This window comes from Ambystoma mexicanum, chromosome 6p (genome assembly GCF_040938575.1).
Source record: "Ambystoma mexicanum isolate Mex_15411 chromosome 6p, UKY_AmexF1_1, whole genome shotgun sequence".
Taxonomy (NCBI): Eukaryota; Metazoa; Chordata; class Amphibia; order Caudata; family Ambystomatidae; genus Ambystoma; species Ambystoma mexicanum.
This window is the reverse complement of record NC_090935.1, coordinates 403,248,950-403,270,184: the sequence shown is the minus strand read 5'-3', so window position 1 is coordinate 403,270,184 and position 21,235 is coordinate 403,248,950. Positions and strand designations below refer to the sequence as shown.

The 21,235-nt window shown below is 44.5% G+C and overlaps 1 protein-coding gene across 1 annotated transcript in view; it reads left to right on the top strand.

The window, feature by feature from the left end:
- Positions 1–21,235, top strand: part of LOC138511484 (complement component C6-like) — a 913,779-nt gene that overhangs the window by 685,482 nt on the left and 207,062 nt on the right. The window lies entirely within an intron of this gene.

Here is a 21,235-nt window from a genome sequence, read left to right as displayed (position 1 = left end):
GTCCTGCCCCATGTGTGGCCACTATGCAACCTCTCTTAAGATCTCAAGTGTTGTGTGAAGCCCCCTATGACCGGCTGTGGCCGCATCATGGGTGTGACTTAACATCAGGCTTCGGAATGAGGTAGGGACCACCCATTGATCATGGCCAGCTTGGGATTTCCTTACCAACAAACTGTCTTGGATTCGGAACATCTTCGGACATTTCATCAACACTCTAAGGTCACCTTCCCAATGTAATCGGTATCCGTCAGGGGAAAGTTCTCAGGGTCCTCAATGTGTTGGTAAAACTTACCAATTATTGGTTCCCCCTTTTGAGCCGTAATTAAATCAGCGTCAGGGGTCTCCTTACTCCATTGTGCAGTTGAAAGATCATTGTGAGCATTTGTCTGGGACCTAGTGATAGCAGTGACCTGGATTTCCCCCAACAAGGATTCTATTTCTATTAGATCCCCTTGATGGCCCCCGTTTTGGCCAGCTGATCAGCTAAGTCATTTCCAGTTTTGTCTGGTCCCTCTACTTTGGAATGACCCTTGATCTTTTTCCAGTAGATGGTCATCCCCTTCGATGTGACCAGATCATCAATATTTTGGATTAACTTCCCATGTTTCAGGGGTTTGTTATTAGCACATAACATGCCTCTGGTTTTCCAATTAACCAGGTGCTCCACGAACCCGTTCCGTACATAATCCGAATCTGTGATTATGACCAGTTTGTGGAGTTGATGTTGGACAGCAGTGAGGATGGCTTGATGCACAGCCATCAATTGTGCCACCTGACTACTTTCGGGGACCAATTTTGTACCCAGCAGAGGGTTCTGGGGACTCATTCACCCATGCATTCCCTACGCCGGCCACAAGTTCTTTTTCCCCGTTGTTGTCAACATGGCAAGAGCATCCATCCACATAGACAGTGGGCATTCCCTCACACTTGTCTTCTTCAAAGACTTTGTGTGGGGAATTAAGGGATGCCTCCATGTTGTCCTTGATTTTTAGACTTTCGTCCTCGAGACAGTTTTCTCTGGCACAATCATGCAAGTCAGCCAGACCTTGCCCGAGGGGACTCTTCTTGTTTTGGCCATATCTGACCTCCACAGGAAAGCCTTGCATTGACAGAATCCAGGAAGTAATTCGGGAATTACTCACATTTCCGGCCCGGATTCTGTCATTTTGGAGACATTGCAGAGGCTGGTGTGGAGTCTCCACTATGATGTGTTCCCCCTGGATAAACGGGTGGTAATTCTTCAATGCCCACACCGTTGCCAGGAGTGCCTTCTCACAATCGTTGATTTTTTCCTCCACAGAGGATAAGGTTTTGCTCGCATAGGAGATTACTTTATTGACCTTGTCATGCTTTTGGTATAATACTGCCGTCAAGCACATATTAGAGAACCCTGTCTCCAGGAAGAACTCCTTGTTTCTGACAGGGTAAGCTAGGCAAGGCGCTTGTGAGAGGCTTCTCTTGAATTGTCTTACTGCCTCGGATTGTTCTGGACCCCATTCCCACTTGACCCCCCCCTTCAAGAGATGAATCAGGGGTCTAGTGATCTCTGCGTAGCCTTCAATGAACTTTCTGATGTAATTAGTCAGTCCAAGGAGGCTCCTTAGTTCCCGCAGAGTTGTGGGATCCTTCAGTTTCTGAAGTGCTTCCACTTTCTTTTCCTGTGGACGGAGACCCTGATGAGTAATCTCATGCCCAAAGAAATTAACACGGGTTCTACACCACTGTGCTTTCTGAAAGGAAAGTTTTGCTACAGCGGCCCTCAACTGCGTCAGAACATAACAGATCTCCGCTATGTGTTCCTCCACAGATGAACGTTTGATGAGGACATCATCTTCATAAGCCAGGTTAACCCTCGCACCCAGGTTGGGCATGGCCTTATGTAGGAAAATGTTGAATTCAGTGCCGGAGTTGAGGTATCCGAAGGGAGTCCGGGTCCATGTGTACTGCTGGCCCCCAAAGGTAAAAGCCAGTTTGTATTGCTCCTCCCTACTGACAGGCACGGTCCAGTACCCATTGGTCAGGTCTATTGCAGTGAATACCTGTGACCCCTGGATCTTGGCCAGCCCTTGGTCAATGTAGGGCAGAGGCCATCGGGAAGTATGGACCCGTTTGTTGAGCTCCCTAAGGTCGGCACAGAGTCTCCACTGGCCGTTTGGCTTCAATATTCCCAGCACCGGATTATTGAAGGTGCTGTGTACTGGACGGATTATTCCCCGGGACTCAAGGTTCTTAATTATTTCAGTAAGGGACTCCATGGATGCGAGAGGCAAGTGATATTGCTTCACAAACACTGGAGTCATGCCAGGGTCCGTGGGAATTGTTGTTGTGTGGATGTCAGTGCTACCACAGTCATATGAGTCTACCGCAAAGAGATCTTGGAAAACTTGTTTCAACTTTTGCTTCTGTTCCAGAGTCACACAAGCATCAGCTACGTTGACTCTCTCTTCCACCATCTGCCTGAAGCCTGGAAAGACTTCTGGTTTTGCTTTCTCAGTGGCCTCCTCCAGCTGGGTGGAGAAGTCCCTGGTCAGAGTGCTGATTTGGACTGGAGGCTTCAGGTGGGAAAGGCAAGCCTCATAGACCTGGAAGGTCACCTCATCCCTCCTGAAGTCACAAGTCACATCTTCCTTACCATAAGGGCAAGAAGTGTAGACCAGGAAGTTCCCCCCATGCCGGGTGAAAATCCTTTCTGGTGTTGTATTGTCATCACTGTCACTGTCAAAACAGTCCTTGGGGATGGGTCCTCACAGTTCATTTCCTAAATCAATGGAGAAATGTCGGTCATCAACTGCCATTCCAATAATGGTGCCTGCGGCTAGAGTAATAGTCTTTAAGTCGCTGTTATCCACCTCTATTGGAATGGTGTCATGTTCTATGTTGACTAATGGTGTTGAGTTTACCCCCAACCCTTGCTGTTGGAGAGAATCATTTAGATGAATATAAGCATCAAGGTTTTTCAATTTTTGTCCTCTATTAACTTTCACTTCCAGGGAGAATTGTCGGGTCCTTTCTGGGATGGTGACATCCTCTTTAATCTGAATTTCAACTGCATAAGGTAGCAATTGAGCTGACCTAAATGCTTTTTCTGGATCATCAAAGTCCATGGGATTATCTGCTAATCGGGACCAAGCTTTGAAGTTTATTAGGTCCAAACTAATGGCAAAGCGATTGAGAATGTCACTGCCTAAGTAAAAGGCGGCAGTGACGTCTCGCACGACCCAACAATTATGGACTATGCTCTTGTTGCCAATGGAGATTTTGAGCATACACCTGCTTGGCAGGAGATGTTTGGAATTAGGTGCTTCCAGGTCCATTTCCCATTTGTCTATCAGTTTGAATGTGGGAATGGCTGGATCTTTTGGGAGTTGGCAGAACATGGCTTCGCTGATGAAGCTCTTACCATTGTTCACACACACTCGAGCGAGAACAGAGTCCTTCCCATCATTTAACTGAACAGGGATGAACAACTGATCTCCAATTTGCTGAATATCAGCCAGGCTCTGAACTGATTTCACATCTTTCTGGACTATAGGAGTGGGATTTTCTGATTGTGGATTAGTAAAGAATTTCAGAGTGTTTCCTTCCAGTGTGGAATACCACCTTAAACTGGAAGGAAGGTTGATTTTCAGAATTAGGGAGGACCCCCCATCACCAGTCTGTTGTCCTACTGCTATTACTGTCACGTCTGGAATTTGGTTGTTCTGGAAGTGAAATTCTACTTGGTCAGATTATTGTTCAACCATGTGGCACGTGCCGTTTAAACTAACATGGTTGACACTCTGCTTTAATTTTATTGGTCGGCTAGTCTGGGTCCAGAGGACCTTGTTTACACAATCTATTAGGGGTGACAACCTTCTCAGGAGGTCATTCCCTAGTAAACAAGGGGTGCCCTCTGGAATCACTACTATGACCGGGTGTTTCACCTTGTGTCGCCCAATTTTGATGTCCAAATCTCCAGTCCCCTCGATGGGAATTTCCTTCCCGTCAAAGTTCTGCAGTTGTCCAGGAAGAGAGGTGAGAGGAATTCAGTAATTCTCCCCCCTTCCTGCATTTAGTTCATCAAAGGCCCTTTTGGACCGAAGGGTAGCTTGGGATCCAGTGTCCACCAGCGCCAAGATTGTACCCTGCCCCTGTACTTGTACCGGGGCATAGTATCTTCCCTCCTTCTCCTCAAGGGGGCACCGATAATGCACATTTTTGGACAACTGGTGAGCTAACTTTCTGGTTTTTGACATGGCGAGAGAAGAGATTTGGGCAGAATTCTGTGGAGAGCCTGGGGAATCTGAAAGAAAAAGTTGGCAACTGGAAATGGTTTCGGGTTCTGGGCCTCCCCCCCTTTTTGGAGGCAGTCATCAGGATGGGTTTGACCAACGGGATTTTGGTATTGTTGGTTCTGGGATAGAATGATGGGCGGCGACAGCTCAATCCCCACATATACCCAGTCTGTTGATTCGGTTTTAGGTTCCCCTGGTTCCGGTTCTGGGCCGCCCCTGCCTTTTTGGAGGCAGTCACCAGGATGGGTTTGAACCAGGGGTTTTTGGTTTTGTTGGTTCTGGGATAGGATGATGGACGGCGACAGCTCAATCCCCACATCTACCCAGTCTGGATTGGAATCTCTTGGGACCCATTTTTCCTTAGGAGGAGTTCCCCCATCTCTGAAGGAGAAGATCCTTTTCCCAGGATCCTCTGAGGATCCCTCTCCCTCAAATTGGAAGACCTGTACCTCCTCCACGAAGTGGGTCTGTTTGGGTCCTTTGTTTCTCCTACCTCCTCTCTGCTCCTTGGGTGGCAGACTTTCAGGGGTAGGAGATTTTGTTTCCGGTTCCTGAGTTTCAAGGGCTGTTTACAAGTGGGGAAGAAAGCTTCCTCCAAGGCTTTACAGTGGGTTATCGGGGTGCTGCCCCCGTCATTGTTCTGGAGCACCAGGTCCAGAGTTTGGGGCATTCTGTGCCGGCATGCCCATCTGAGGGTTCTGTTGGGCCCTCAGCATGCGGCCCAAATCCTGTGACATGTTCTGAACCTGGCGCTTTAACTGGAAAACCCGCTCAGGCTGATACGGGGTCCTGTTTTCTCCCCTGGGCTGATCCCGGGAAGGGTAGCTATCCCTTCTCTGGTAATACCCTGGTTTGGGAAGATTTGGGTACCCCTCCACCCTTGACCTCCCCTTTCCCGGATTAGGTTGTCTGGGCTCAGGGAATTGGGGAAGGAAGGATGGATGAGTTTGGGACTGGAAACCTTGTGGATACCTGGGGAAAAAGTTCGGCCCAGGGTTTGGTGAATTTCTGCCCTCCTGTGGGAAGTTTGGAGGGAAGTTCTCTGGGTTAGGTGCTTGACTGGATCCCCCCCCTTGGGCTGGAGGAGTCCACACATAACCCAGGATGGGTCGGTTTCCTTTGTAGCGGGGACTTACATAATCAGGGGAGCGAGTGACACCATTTGTGGGACTACCTCCTCGACTCCCTGTCTGTGACTGGCCCGAGGGCCTTCTGGGCTGTGAATTATTTGGCGCAGGCAGGTTTTTAGGCCCCCCATCTCCAAATCTAAAACGGGGGCAACCTTTACCTCTGCCACCTTGGCAGCAGCAGGGGTGCTGTTGGTTTTGGGGTTTTTCTGCACATTACTTTTATTTTCTATGGGCTTCTGCACCTCATAGATCCGGGTGGCTTGCTCAATGACCCAGTCTAAAGATCTTTTCTCGTGAAAATCTTTCACGAGCTGGGTCATTATGTACTTGGGAAGAGCATGGAAAAATGTGTTGATGAATTCTCTGCTGTCCGTGCGCACCCTTCTGGTGGTCTGCGCAAAGGCATGCTTCAATTCTTGCACAAATTCTTGTGGGGCCTGATCCTCCCCACATTGCAAATTGTAGGCTGCCTTGCGAGCCTCTTGGGGATTTCTATGTACAGAAAAGTATTTCAAGATGGCCGCCCTATATGTGGACCATCTTGAATGGTTTTGGTCCTCCAGCCCCGCAAAGAAACTGGAGTATTCAGGGGAGAATGTCCATTTGACGTACTGGATGCAGCTACTGCTTTCCTTCAAATGGAAAGTCTCCATCATTTGCTCATAGAGCTCCAAGTCTTCCCAAACAGAATACTTGGCGTTCTTATGATAAGGCGTGATGACACTCCTGATTGCCTTAATATGTTTTAAGGGGTCCTTAAGCAAGGCCCTTTTCACCTTATTGGCCTTTTTGGTTCGGGTAACCCTGGTCCATTCATCCTCTGATTCAGAAGCACTGCTCCCAGAGGTGCCCGTCTGATCTTCCAGGTTTTCCCGGATTCTGTGAGCCTGGGAATAGCTGGCAGAATGTGGGGACCTGGTCTCCTGTGTCCTGCGACGCTCAGAGGAGTCTTCAGATCCCTCCTTGCTACCAGGAATTGATGGGTACCCCCCCCACTGACCAAACTGGTCAGAAGTTTTCAGGATGCCCTTAGTGGGCCTACTCGGCTGGGGTTCCCCACTAAATTGCACTGTACTTAGGTGCCCATACCCGGATGCCCGCCCATCCATTCCTGGGTGGTACTGGCCTATGAGCCCCATACTTTTGGCTGGATAGTAATCTGCTATCCCTGTGGCCCTGTGCTCATGTGCGCCAGGGGACATGGGGGTGGCAGAGTCCAGGGACTGGGAGAGATGAAGGCCTCTGGTACTAGATCTCCTGAGGTTATGCGCAGGCGTTTCCCTTTCCCAGCGAACCCCATCTCTATCAGCCCCTGCTCCCTGTTGAAATGCAAGAGCCTGCGCTTTCAGTTCCTCAGTTAAGGCCTTACTAGACTCTATCAGTCTCTCCTGCATGGCTGCCTGTTGTTGGAGCCTATCATTGTGCTGGCAGAGAGCCTCATTCTCTCTCTGTGCCTCCTGATTGGTCCTGGAGTACTGGGCCAGTCTTTGCTGCAGGTGGGATACCTCCTGAGTCCCATCCCTACTGGCCTTCTCCTTTCTTGCCAGAGCTTCTTTCACCCTCCTGGTGTGCTCTAACAAGTTCTGATGCTCTTTTTGGAGGTCACCCAGCCTCTGGAACGCCAAGTGATTTTCTTCAGTTTTTCTTTTTAAATGGCAGACTTCCTGGCCTAAGGTGTCCCTTTCCTGACTAAGAGTCTGCATCTGTGCCGCCAGGTCGTCCCTTTGCCTTTGAAAGGCACCAGCTTTCTGGCGCTCCTGATCAAACTCTGCCTGGGTATCCAGGTCTTTCAGGATCAGTTTATTGCTCTCTGCCTTTTCCCTATCTAGGTGGCTTTGCAGGGTGACTACCTGCTCAGCACATGCCCTATTGAAATCTAATTGTTGCTCCAGCTTTTTCTGGCTCTGCAGTAGGGAGTCCAAACCTTCTTGGTACTCCTTCTGCAAGGCCAGAAATCTGGTATCCTGGTCAGACTTTTCCTGTTGCAGGATACACATGTCCTCTTTGATTTTAATGAGATACTGTCTGCTCTCATTTTCTGACTCCTGGCTTCTGTGCATCCTCTGCTCAGAAGAGACCAGGTCAGATTGGGCCTTCTCTAACGCGATCTGTTGCCTATTTGACAGATCTTGGCCTTCAGCACATTTGTCCTGCATGGCTCCCATATATAGATACAAATATGCCGCTATCCTAACCATCTTGTTGTGTTCATCTTTAGCTTAAGGAGCCATGTATAGTTCACTCAGGGCCACATGTAAGGGACCCTGATCTCTCCAGATATCTAACCCAGTTGCAGTGACCTGTTGTGTGGCTGCCTGCAACCACGCATCCTGGCCCTGCTCAGTCCATTCACCTCTCACAAATAGCTTATGTAAGAAGTGCTCTCTGGCTATTTTGATGTCTACCAGTGTCGTCATTCTCAAATTTGAGTTCCTTCCTGACTTACAGAAGTTTGTATTTTATTTTGCAAAACAGACCGTTTCCTTAGAGCGTTCCTTTGAGGAGTGCTTTACAGCGTAATACAGCATGGTGATCTAACCGGATATGTAACTGTCAGCTGGCACACTGTATTAATCTGCACAAGTGATAGATCTAATCCAGAATCCCCGGCTACAAGCCCCCACTTTGTTAAAGACTCCAATCAAGCAGTCCCACTAAGTCAGTGCCTTGTCTGGGATTGCTCAAGGGAAGCCCTTATTTATGTATTTTTATGTCCAGTTCGTTTACTCTGGATGACAACCCTTATATAACACCCTTCTCTTAGAATCCCCCTGACCCCACTGAGCCAAGAAGTAGGTTTGTTTTGCAAATTAAAAGGTTTATTTGAAAATTAAACAATATATATATATATATATACATCACACTTTTATACTAAATTAATATTTGATGTCACACTTGAGAATATGATGTTGATGAACAATGGATAATGTTATAGTGGTACACTCTTTTTAATGGCTTAGAAGTTGATATAGAGAGGATAAAGTAGCTGAGAATGCTCATATGGCTTCAAAGACAATGCAATGATGAATGAAATGCAGTACAGAAAATAAACTTGATATGATTTCAACCAAAACAATGTAATCACTTTCCCCCTGGTAGCAATTCACCCCCCCCCCCTTTATGCAATGTAAAGAGATGGAAGGAAAGCACACAGTTCTCAGGAATGCAATCAAATATAATTCAGTTCCCCCCTAGCAAGCTTAGAGGAAAACAGGGAGGAGTCTCAAACACAGGCAATATACTTTGATGTGGTTGCAATTAAGTGAAAAATATGCGAAAAATGCTTTTAATTCCCTATAGGAGGTTCAGGGTAGGTGATAGCTACTTTGTATTACTATAGAGCTTGTTGGAAAGCCTAGAATCTCAGCTTCAAAATAAAAGTTAAATCTCGCTTCTATCACAAACGGTTCCGGAGAAACGGCTGATTGAGTAAAGGTAGTTTTTCGGATTTTACATTTTAAAGCTCAGAATGACAGATGACAGTTTTCAGGTTTAAAAATGACAGAATGACACGATTCTAGGAGGCAGTTCTAAATAGGTTAAAATAGTTTGGATTAGATTATTTTAAACTAAGAGATTGGTTTTGGCACAGTGAGTTCTCACACTATATTTTTGACAGGAATGCGACTTCGCCATGGATCAGGTCAGGATTGCACTGCGGTTTCCTCACCATGGACGGTCTCGGCCTGGTTCTGCTCACTGGATAATTCTACCTTCTGGGTCAGCTCTGCTAGCGGCACTGCACAGCGATCTGGATCTCTGGTTCTGACAAAAGTTCTCAGCACTGCACGGCGGTCTGGTCTCTGGTTCTAACAAAAGTTCTTGGAAAAAATTCAAACAGCTCGCCCGGCTGTTGAATAGTTTGCAAATGATTTGGAGGCCTGCTGAAAAAGGATTCAGCTTGTGGATTCAGGCCTCTCTGCTACAAATTCTGGAGTTAATTTCTGGTCTCTGGAGATTGATGGATTTGAAGTCTGGATCTCTGGATGTGAAGTCTGAAGTCAAAATGCTCCGCAGGAAGTGAAAAAGAAAGTCCTATCTGGCTTCCAGTGGCTCTTTTTATGTGTTTAGAAAGTGGGTGGGTCAGCTAATTCTGCATGTCCAACCCACTACGGGTTCTGATAGGTTGAAGAGTTTTCTGTGCTCAAACTGGAGAACAGAGTTGTGTGTCATCTTTATGGCTTACAGAAAGAACACTCCCCTTTGCTCTTATCTTAGAAAATCATTTTCATAACTAAATACCTTTCCCAGATACACAAGTGGTTGACATTACATACACACATCATATGTCACGTAAGGTAGTCTCTGTTCCAACTCTGATGTTTCTAAGAGCTTGGATTAAGAAATGGCAACTTATTTTCGTTTTTAGTGGGTTTTGCAACATTGGTTTTTCAACAAAAATTACACAAATGTACACCCCCCTTCTACACATATTCCAGTACTTTACTAGGTCTCTAGCATAAACCCAGTGTCTGTAATATCAATAAATAGCGGGGTTTGGTCCTAGAACATGGTACAGAGTTGAATCAAGTCTTGAATTGTGGGTACATTTCTTAGATTAAGGTTCTCCAAATTGCACATTTTTGTGAGCTTAATACAATATTTTAGAAGCATTTAACTTAAACAGATATTTGCTGCAATATGATTCCACAAAAGTGTCTGGGTCCACCCCCAGAAACTTGGGAGTACCACATGTCTCTCCTCTCCCAGGCAAGGCTCTGTTTACAGTCCACACTGAAAATCAACATACCCCATTCAATTGCAAGAGTCTATGGTGTCGGCTGAGGTCAGCAGGCCAGGGGGACACTCTGCATTTGGTTTGCATGAACCTGTGATTTCCTGGGCTGTTGTGTGGGTCTCTGAGGTGAGAAGGTTTCCCAGCCTCTTGGCCTGTTAATGCAATCAGATTGTCTCTGGGAACAGCAGGTGGTTAAGAGTTTTAATTAACCAGCGGGCCTTTGAAGTTTCCAGCTGTCTCAGGAGGCTGATTAGCTTCTGAAGTAGCAGTTCTCCTGTCAGAGTTTAGACCGCTAGCGCCGGTTTGTGGGCAAAGCTGGTACTGCACCCATTTTTGGGATCTGTCTTGAATTAATGCATTTCAATAGAGTGGTCTTTTGCTTGATAGTATAGGATCCTTGCTTAACATTGTTTTGATGGCATCTTTACAGTAGAGTGGTGATGTGGAACCCCCACAAGAAGGTGGTATCTTTAAAGTGGTCTTGTACCCATGATTTTAGCAACTTTTTGACATCAATAAAAATGGATTTGAACAGAACCATCTTTCTTTGCACTGGTGGGTGGCAGATTAGGTGACCATTTTGGTGTGCGCAAACTGCGCGGTTCTCCTGGATTCTGGCGTGAATGTGGGCGGCGACAGCTCATCCCCACATCTACCCAGTCTATTGATTTAGTTTGTTCTGGGATAGAATAATGGGCGGCGACAGTTCAATCCCCACATCTACCCAGTCTATTGATTCAATATGGGTCAAAACCCTTGACAGTATGCAGTCAACAGTGTGACACGTTGCCCATCAGTCATGCAAATTCAAAAACTGCTGGCCCAAATCTATTAGGAAAGGATTGTAAATTATAATTGTTTATTTGTACAGCACTTATACACAAAGTGAAGTACTTCAAAGGGATTCAAGGCGGGAACGGAGCAAGGGAAAAACAGTAGTCATTCTGAGTTTCCAAATGATCTAGCAAAAAGTAAATAGCACACTCAGTGTGACGGCATTTCACTTATTGCAAGTGCATGAAGTGTAACAGGCGCAGCTAGATTAGGGAAGGGAGACAGAGAGGGCACAAGACAGTGCTTACTAGACATAGTAATTCAGGACATGCCAGTGTACAGACGGAGGTGCAAGGGAGGGGGAGGGGGAAACAAGTGTGCCCAGTCCAGCAGTGCCCTGGGTTAAGTGCAGAGATGTTACCTCTCTCATGGACTGTATGATTAATTGCAGGGGTTACCCCTCTAATGGAACGAAAGCTGAACATACAGTGGTGCTGGGCATAGTGCATAGGCCCGGAGGCAAGTGCAAAGACTGGCGGAGGAGCCTGAGACCTGTGCGGCTCTGGAGGTGAGCCAGGTGACCAGTCGGCAAAAACTGAGCACAGTTAGGGGAGAGATGGAGGAGTGAGGCTGGAGAGAAAGAGAGGGGAGGTTTGAAAGGGAGTGGGAGCGAGAAAGAGCCACTTTGTAGCTGCTAGAATCTTTGTTTCGCACAGACCGGTCTTTCAGGTCATTCACTTCACTCACTGTCTGTGTGAATTCCTTGTGTTTGCTCGTGGCTTGGTTCTTGGAGTCAACGTTTGCAGTTCATAACTGGTGTCTCGCCTCCCCAACTCTGTCGGTCACGTGGGAGGATGAAACACTACGCAAGCTTTCTCTTTCCTTTCAATTGGCCTTTCATCAGCAACGTTCAGGATCCCGGGGAAGTAACGAACTCTCGCAGGGAAGTTCAGGATTTCTCTACCCCTTACTTCCATCCCTCGGTCTGGAGGAGGAGGGATTCCAGCTTTCTAGACACTAGTGGAAGAGGACTACATTACAATCCATCAACACAGTTTGCAGAGCCTTGGGATCTGTTACATCACACCATGCTGTTCCCAGACATCCGACCGTACCTGATCAGCACCGCACTGGATTCAGACAGCATAGAGAAAGAAAGGGGGCACCAGACACACCCTGAACTCTGGGGCACAAGCAGGTGCCAATGAGAAACTAACTACAGAGCATGAGGAGGCTCCTGTCCCCACTTTTCACCAGCCGTTGAGGTAATAATACAAGAGATCTTTGCTGGGTTTTTTGGCAATTCTGCAATGCCTGGATCCAGTCATCACTTTTCATGTTGTCGGTGAAAGAAGGTATTTGGAATGCAACTTTTGTATTTGGAGGTAATGTAACCATCCAGATTCCGTGGAAACTATGGCGCATTAATTGTAATTGTCACCTGTGCCTCTGTATGATTCAGTTAGTCCTTGTGCGCATTATTCCTAAAAATCAAATCAACTTTCTATTTAATTTAGACACATCCTTGAAAATACCGGTAGAAAGGTTGAAACACGTGTTGGCTGTTTGTTGTTGTATTATTGAGGTTCCAGGTAGAGAGTACCTGCATGGTTTTATACTTTGGATTATGATTTGGGTTATACGATTCTGTATTAAGCACATCATTTTGATTACCACACATCTTTTCCACATGCATTGTTGTCAAAGGTTATCAGTCTTTTACCTTATTCAGCCTTTCAGGCTCTGGTCCTTAACCCTGAAACATGCTGCGGGATATATCATTGTTTCTTTCAAAAGTAAGCATGTTCAGACCAGCGCAGGTGACCGCATAGTTCAAAGCCTGCCTATTTTCACTGCAGGAATGCAAAGGGATTTCAATAAATGTTTCGAAATTGATAAGAGAAACACCATTAAAACCTCCTCAAATACATTTTGGAGACACATTTCGTAGAATAAGGTACATTGGCATACTTGCCAACCCTACCGATTTAGGCGGTAGGATACCGCTTTTTAAGCAGTCCTACCACCTACTGACTTTCCTGTCAATACTACGGAGTTTACAGGCCTGCCTGCCTGAGGCCCAGAGAGCAGAGCACTGCAGCATCTCCAAGGGGCATGTTAATGGCCCATCTCATAATTTTGATTGATGACAGTGAGCGTGCGCCTGGCCGGGCCTGCGTGAAACACTCTGCCCTGCGCACCGCTGTTCCAGGCAGTCTAGTGTCAGAGAATCAGCTGCCAGCCAGGTGTCTTGTACGACTGCACTCGCACTGGGTGAGCAGCTATTCTATCGAATTTAGCTGAGCTCTGCTCTAGTACATATAGCTTGCTAGCTGCTCTGCAAATGCCGGTTGTCATAATCATAATTACTTTTAAACTTGAGGGGTTGTTGTCACTTGATATGAGTCTGGCGAAGTCCGTACCGTAAGGCCGCTGTAATTGGCAACGGTTCAACTGTCCGGAAAAAAAAGTCAGCCCTCACAGTCAGACACAGCAGTAAGCTCTGTGCCATCAAAACACTCAAAAAATGTGCACCCACCTCCTGGAACCCCACCAAGCCAGCAATGTCTCGTCCAAAGGCAGCCCCTGCAGCACATTGACTGGTACAGGTACAAATTATGGCTTCTGAACAGTAACAATGTTTTCTGTATTGTAATGTATTCATCACACAAGTAAATATTTGTTTCCAAATGCATGGATCACCTTGGGAATAGGAAGCAGGGAAGGGGTTATGGAGTCTGGATGAAGACCGAAACATGGGCACCAGGGAATGGGCCGTAAGCCAGAAAACTTCAAACATGTGATTGCATTTTTGCATAAAACTTGTGTTCATGTGAAGGTGACTGGCTGGAGCAGCAAAGTCTCCTGGCACGCTCCTCCTGTGATTTAATTTCACTGCCAGGTTTAGTCAGAGTAGTAGTTGCAAGGACTGGAGTGGCCCGTGTGGAGCGTATATGCCTCTACAGTTCCCACTTGATTCTCCTTCTTGCTGGCGCATTATGCTGAGATAGTATCATGAAATATTATTAATACATATTAAAAACTAGCCAGGGTGCTCACAGGTCACTCATTACCCATAAGCACAGGCAGTATAGCTCAGTGGCCACACGCTCGTCTTGGAAGCACGACGACGCAGAACAACAGAGGTTTGAATCCTGGGTCCACGCTTAGAAACCTCTTCGGTATTAAGTGCGTTATAAAAAAACAATTATAATTATAATTTGGTAATATGATCTCTCACTATGGGCAGAATAGTTGGGGTACACCATGCCAGTTAGTCCTTTGCTGTGACCTGTTCACCACCATATGCCAGGTGATGTAATTTCCTGTGATGCCATTAGATGAAATGCCACGTTTTATAATTAAACAGTAAGCACCCATTTTGGGGCCTTCACTGAGTGGTAACGGTGTCGGAGCACAGCCGTTAGGACCTCACAAATTATTATTTTTAAAACTTGAAAAATCCTACATCTTTTTGGTCAGAGAATGTTGGCAAGTATGCATTGGGTAAAGCTTTGTCTCTGTTGGAAAGAACGGTAAATAGCACTTATTTGCAATTGCTTGTCATTTCCAATCGTGCAACCTTGAAAGCAAGAGAAATTATGAGGCAGGTAATGCAATGCATAGATAAAAGATTCAGGTGGTGACCCACTGACGGCAGGAATTAAAACAACACCCAACTGAAAATGGCACTGTACATTAGAGGAGATGTGAACACATGATTCCCTATTTTAAGATATAAAAAAAAAACACGAGGCTGAAAGGGATGTTGTCTAACAGTCCTTTTGTTTGTTTCCAGAAGAATTCTTTTTTTTACTTGTGATTTATTAGCAATATTCATTGTATGAACCTTATAAACAAGGCCCTGACTTTAAGCATTGCCTTCCCACTTTAGTCGAGAAAGTTGCATGAAAGTGTCAGACATTTTAGAAGAATGTATCACTTTCAGAGTTTGCTACCTGTTTAGTTCCAATTTAAACATCTGGCTGGCTCCATTACTAGATACTTTCGCTTAACACATGATTTCAGCTAGAATATATTGCCAGTAACGTTCCATTATTGTACATGTATTGTTGCTTGTATTAACCTTGTATACTAATCATCCACGCTTTCCAAAGAGCTTTACCACCCCTTCCTAATAGAAGTGGAGACGTTTTGAGGGAGATTGAAATCTGGCCTTGATGCCAAAATGATGAGATGGCCAGGCTCTTGATTCTCTTTCAGACCTTGTATCATCAGAAGAGAAGGGCAACCATACGGTTCAATTCAAGAGAACACAACAGCTTTGAATACAGTGTTCATCTCACTTAAAGAGGACACGACGTTTTCCCAAAATATGAAATATGTTGTTTACTACCATTAGTCGTGTATCATGATGAATGCATGATGAATTCCCAGCAAAAACACTCTTGTATCCTGTCCTATTTTTAACATGCTTGAAGCCATTTCAATTTCTGCTTTCTCCTCCACTTGTGTCCATTGAACAGAAAGTGGCATCAAAGGAAGAGAGGAAATGCAGTCTGCAGATTAATGATGGCAGCAAAGAAGTGCATTAGGGGGGTGCCTTTGTGCCAACAAATTTACATACTAAGTCACCCCAAAGTAGAACTTCTAGAGTTGCCAGAAATACTCAAATGAGTGTTTCTATTACTGCTGGTAGAAGCATGATTTATTATTAATAGTATCTGTGGTGCATCCACTGCTGCTCGTAATATGATTACTACAGCTAGCACTACTAATAAGTAAACGTTTACTTTTCCCTTGAGTTACTGTAATAGATCTTCCTAACTGCACTTTTGATCCTCCTCCCATACCAATTCCTGTTTCAGGGATTCCATGCAGTTCAGGAAGAACAGTACAACGTAAGCAAGACCAATACTTTCCAAAGTATACAAATAAGATAGATGGGAAGATTTTTGGGGGCAATTATGATATGATATTATATTTTATTTATATCGCGCGATATGATATGATATTTTATTTATATCGCGCTCGTACGCAAGTGTTTCAGAGCGCGACCAAGCAAAGGGAGAGGAACGAGGGAGAACAAAAAAAAGAAAACAACGATTTTACTAGGCCCAGTGACATTAAGAACGCGCAAGTGCATGGAGAAGGGGAAAGTGCGTGGAAGTTTAAATTAAATCAGCAATTACCCCTTAAAAGAAATATGCAGTATTTCAAACCTCCCAGGTTATATATTCAACTTCAAAAAGAACCATAACTCTGCCTTCATCATGCTCCACCTATTATACCACATATGTCAACACAACAGTCATGTGCTTAACCAAACTCGGCACCAGGCTTTAACAAAAGAAAAACGATCTATAAAAAAAGTAAGTACTTACTTCAAAGTAATCTGCTTCTCAGATATGATTTGTTATTAAGTAGTATTTGTCAGCGCAGCCATCTGTAACCATTTCTAGTGTTTTTCGTAACGTCGGGACTACAGGTTTAAAGTGAGCTTTTGAAATGATTTGAAAATGTTGAGAAATAAAACGCAGATTTTCTGCCGGTGAGCAGTGCTGAATTGCTATAATGACATGATTGATTCTGACATTTGCAAACTACAGTGGTTTGGAAGGCATGAGTAATAGTTGTTTTCTTGATACTGGTTTATGGAGATGCAATCTATGATTTATTCCACTCTAGGCCTGATGGGCAGACATTAGTTGTGGGCTCATTGTATCATTTGTCTTGCAGAGATTTGCATTGCATATTAGTAATCAATCCATGATGTCTTATGAGAGAATTGTCAGAGACTTTTGTAGCTTTTTTATTTTCATTATGCCATATATTGATCCTCAATAAAAGTTTGTCGGTATCCCGCTGGTAATTCCGGTGGGATACCGGCAAACAGACCTACCATTACCGGTGTCTGATATGCCAGAATGACTGGCATATTACAGGTGTCGGCAAGGGTAGATAAATCCCCATTCCATGGAGCCAATAGGACTCCATGGGGGGATTGCTGGCACTGGTTACCCCGGTGCTGGTAATACTGGCTGTTTTTTGCCAGTGGGGTGCCTTGAGGTAGCTACCTCACCGGAAAACTTGACCTCTGCCGGTCCGGAAACATGGCGTAAATGGAATTATCGGCATGTTATTTCCAGACCGGCAGAAATGTAATGACCCCCATTGTGTTTCATGTTTGCTTGCAGAATAGTTTCTTTTTGGTTAAGTAGTTTTATATTTGGGGACAGTTTGAACATTTATAAGGTTGTTCTCTTTTTTTAATTTGAATTTTACTTAATGTTTAATGCCATTGTTGTTAACATTTCTTTGGTGGGTTTATGAGAACAGGTTTTTCCTAATGATAACAACTGGATTGAGTGTGAAGCTTTGTTTTCTACCATTGGATTATGATTTAACAGTTTCGACCTCAGAAAGTTGTTGCTTTTGTTTCTGCTTTGCCATACATTGTAAGTGAAAAAGTGTTTCTTTTTCTACATTTTGTGACTGAATAGTGTACACCATTTGTTCAAATGTATGTGTCATTTAGGCAGACTGACTTCTTCATGACTTATTGTACATTTTCAACTTTTCAATTGCCTAGCACCATCACTTTTCATGTATCAAGAGCATTTACATTTAAGACACTTGTGTGTAACCTGAGCATTGAAAAGTGTGGCTTACTTGGGAGAAAATACAGAGAGTGATAATTTCACATTTTGTAATTGTTGAAGACTTTTTTTCATAATGAGTATTCTTTGAATAGGTACACAGGACTAATGTTCTTGTTTATCAAACTTAGTTTTAATATCACGCAGTTCTTGTCTTCATGTTCCTGCATTGTTCTTTGCAATAAGTCTCCACATATGCATTATATAGGATGTGCACATTCTCAATTTTTTGTTTCCAATCAGTCAATCTTTAATTAAATATAACACATTTCAATCAAAGTTGGACAACACAATATATAGACATCAAAAGGACAAAATATACACAAAATAGGCCATCAAAATATGATAATTTGTGAATAAATATAACACTCCTAAATACATCTAATAAACATTAAATCAAAACCTTCACTAACTTCATATCAAATCCCATTTCCTCCATGTCTTTTAAACCAGTTTGTCAATTGTTTAGCAGAGGATGTTTCCATAATCTGCCATGCACCAAAAGTCAAAGACGCCACAGTACATTTCCCAAATGGGTTACTTGATGCTAACACACACTCCAAAGTAGGCTTATACCTCCTTATACACATGTCATAAATAATATGAAACAAAATGTACGTCTAAAGTGAACTAAACCATGTTTAACTACAGAGCAGAAAAGAACAGAAGAAAGTGTCCCAGAGAATCTGACTCACCCCACTATCACAAACATTACAATTGGAAGAATATGAAATATCATGCATGTCAGAATAATGTGATTTTCTTAAAGACAAAACCAGGAGGCCCCTTCCCTTAGCCCTAGGAAATTCCACATAATATCCCCCTTTCTGTGCACCATTACTTCCATCATTTAGTTGTTATGTAATCTTTTGGTGTTTTGCGGAATAATTTCAAGGCCTTCAAGCCACGCACTTACGCCCATAGTAAATACTTCTGGATATAGCATATAAATGAGCAAGAGCTTATTAATTGCTTTGTAATAATTAATGCAGATGTTCAAACAAAAAATGGTTTGCACGGATAACTGAACAGAAAGATAGCTTAAGCCAACTTCCAGGTGAGTGATATGAGTCCAGGTGGTGTGAGAGAACCCTAACCATTGGCAGATAAAGGAATCCTGTACCTTTCGGACCTCTGTAGAATTTGAGAATCCCTTACTTATCCCCATGGTACTCGGTCAGTACTTCTTTACTTTATAAATGAGCAAGATAAAGTTTACCAAGTGACAATTTGTTGCTGGAAAACCTAAATATACACCCTATGCTCTGAGCCATCTTGGTGGCTTGTTTAGAAAGATGTTTGTTCCAGTTCACTGTGTACTTAAATATAATGTTAATGTTAATGTTAAAAGGTATTTATACAGCGCACCGTCAATAACGGATTTGGTCTCCAGGCACTCAGGTGGAGCTGTAAACAAAAAAGGTAGGGGGTGGGTTAGTGGGTGAAGAGGGCTTTGGCAAGTGAAAGGTGGTGTACTCTTGGCAGCTTCAGTTCTCACCATGCACTGAGCTTGGGGGTGCATATATGATCGAAGCTGGTCCTCGTGTGCTGTTGTTGCGATCTATGTTTTGATTGTTTGTTTTTGCGGTGTAGTGAAGTCGGTGCAGTTTGCTGTGAGAGAGGTGGTTGTGTGGGTTTTTGTGTGAATTAATTATGCAGAAATTTGAGGTTTTGGTTAATGGGATGGTTAGTTAATGCCTATGTAATCAGAATCTCATGCACTGAGATAATCGGTGGCCATTTAAAAATATCTCCCTCATTTTATCCCTGTGGTTAGGGACACACCTCACATTAGATGTTTTAACAGTAACCTTTAAACCATGATCTCCAATATACTGTGTGTAAGGCAAGTGTCTGCAAGGATGTTCAGGGTCTTCAGGGTTCTTACCTAGAGAATGACATTGGGGCCATTACGAGGTTGCCGGTCCTGGCTGGCGGAAAGGCACCCGCTCGCAGACCTTGACGGATGCACCGGCACCATTCGAGAATGGTGCCGGTGCATCCAACCTCCCCATTCCCATTGAGTCCAATGGAACTCTAATGGGAATGGGGAGCAATATTTTTCAGTGCCCGGAATGAGGAATTACCAGGACTGCCGGGGCTGTAATGCTCCGGTAAGTCCCCATTGCCGGCAAGGCTACCGCCGGACTCATAATGAGGCCCACTATCAGCATAGCTGATTACAAACAATTCTTTTGATGCCCAGCCGCAGGACATCAGATGTCACCTCTTCACGACAACCAGGGAGACAATTGTGTAGAGGTTAAAAGGTAGGGGGTGCCAGAACACAGGGTGCAGGGGTGGCAGGGATGTTCCTTGCTCCCTTTGCACGATATAACATGTTATGGGGTTGCAGAGGTGTCCCCCGCATACATTAATTGTAAAGCAGGGTACAAATGAAGAAAATTCCAAAAGTTCGAGTTTCAAAATGCAAACAAATCAGCTTCGCAGATTTTGTAACTCAAGCTTTTGGGATGAATTTTTTTAACGAGTTCCTTAAGAATATACTTTTATTATGTAACAGAGATCTCTTTTATTGTTTCTCTTTCTTAGGCTGCATTTGGTGCATGTACATTATATCTAGTCGTGTCTCTGTGTTGGCTCTCCAGCACAGCAATATTATTTAAGCACTTTACGTGACAAACTGGATTCTGTTCCCTGTACTCAGGAGTACAAGAATTAGTAGGGGTAAAATGCCCCACTCAGCCCTAAGACTTCTACAAACCAAAACAAAACACAATCATAAAAGTAAACCAGGTACAGTTAAGAGATATACCTCCTTCGACTTTTGTGGTAATGTGGGCTGGGGGAAGGCTATGCTGAAGGTGAACCACTAATGACCCCAATAATCGCAGTCCAAATAAAGGGAATGTCCAAGTGAGGTTCCATACAAATATATATACTTTAATATATACTTTGATCAAACACACCATGTAGAACAAATAGAAAATACTATACACAAACCCACCCCAAAGGAAGAACAGAGAATATGCAACAGACTGGAAAAAGTAGCACTCTGAGTGTAGTTTCAGAGCTGGTAGATAAATCACTAGCCACAAAAAGAATAGTGGTGTTGAAAACAGGAGTGATCGTTACCTAACTAGTCTTTAAGGACCAAGAGGGCCAAGGGGGCAGTTGAGAGTCAACAGTATCTGGATTCAGTTCATGGTGGGCTGACGAAGTCAAACCCGGTGTCAAACATAGATGCAAGCAGATTAAGCTCAGTTCGGGCATGTTCGACGTCAAGTATGGGCAAAGTCAGATGCTCGTTGTGGTAGAAAGGCAGCTCTCAAGGATGCAGGTTGGTTGGTCCCAGGAACCCTTTGCAGTTGGCAAAGCAGAGTCAGGCTTTAGCAGAGGGGTCGATGAGTGACGGTCCAGCGTTTCAAGTCAGAGGGCGACAGTTGTCGAAGTGTTGATCTCAGGTGTGTCGATGTGCGATCGATGAGGTGGCAGTTCAAGAGCTAGCTGGGTCGAGCTGTGGTTAACCCCTGGTTAGAAACGGCATGTGACTCACCTGGGATTTGGTTCAGGTCCTGGTGTTGAGCACTTGCTTCGGGCCTAGCAGATGATGAGCTTTAGCTAGGACCTGATGCAGTGTCGAGCAGGTTGAAAGTGCAAGCAGTGGTCAAAATGGTGGAGAAGGTCACCAACCAGCGCCAGCGACTTCCCTCTTGTTCCAGGTGAGATGAACATGGA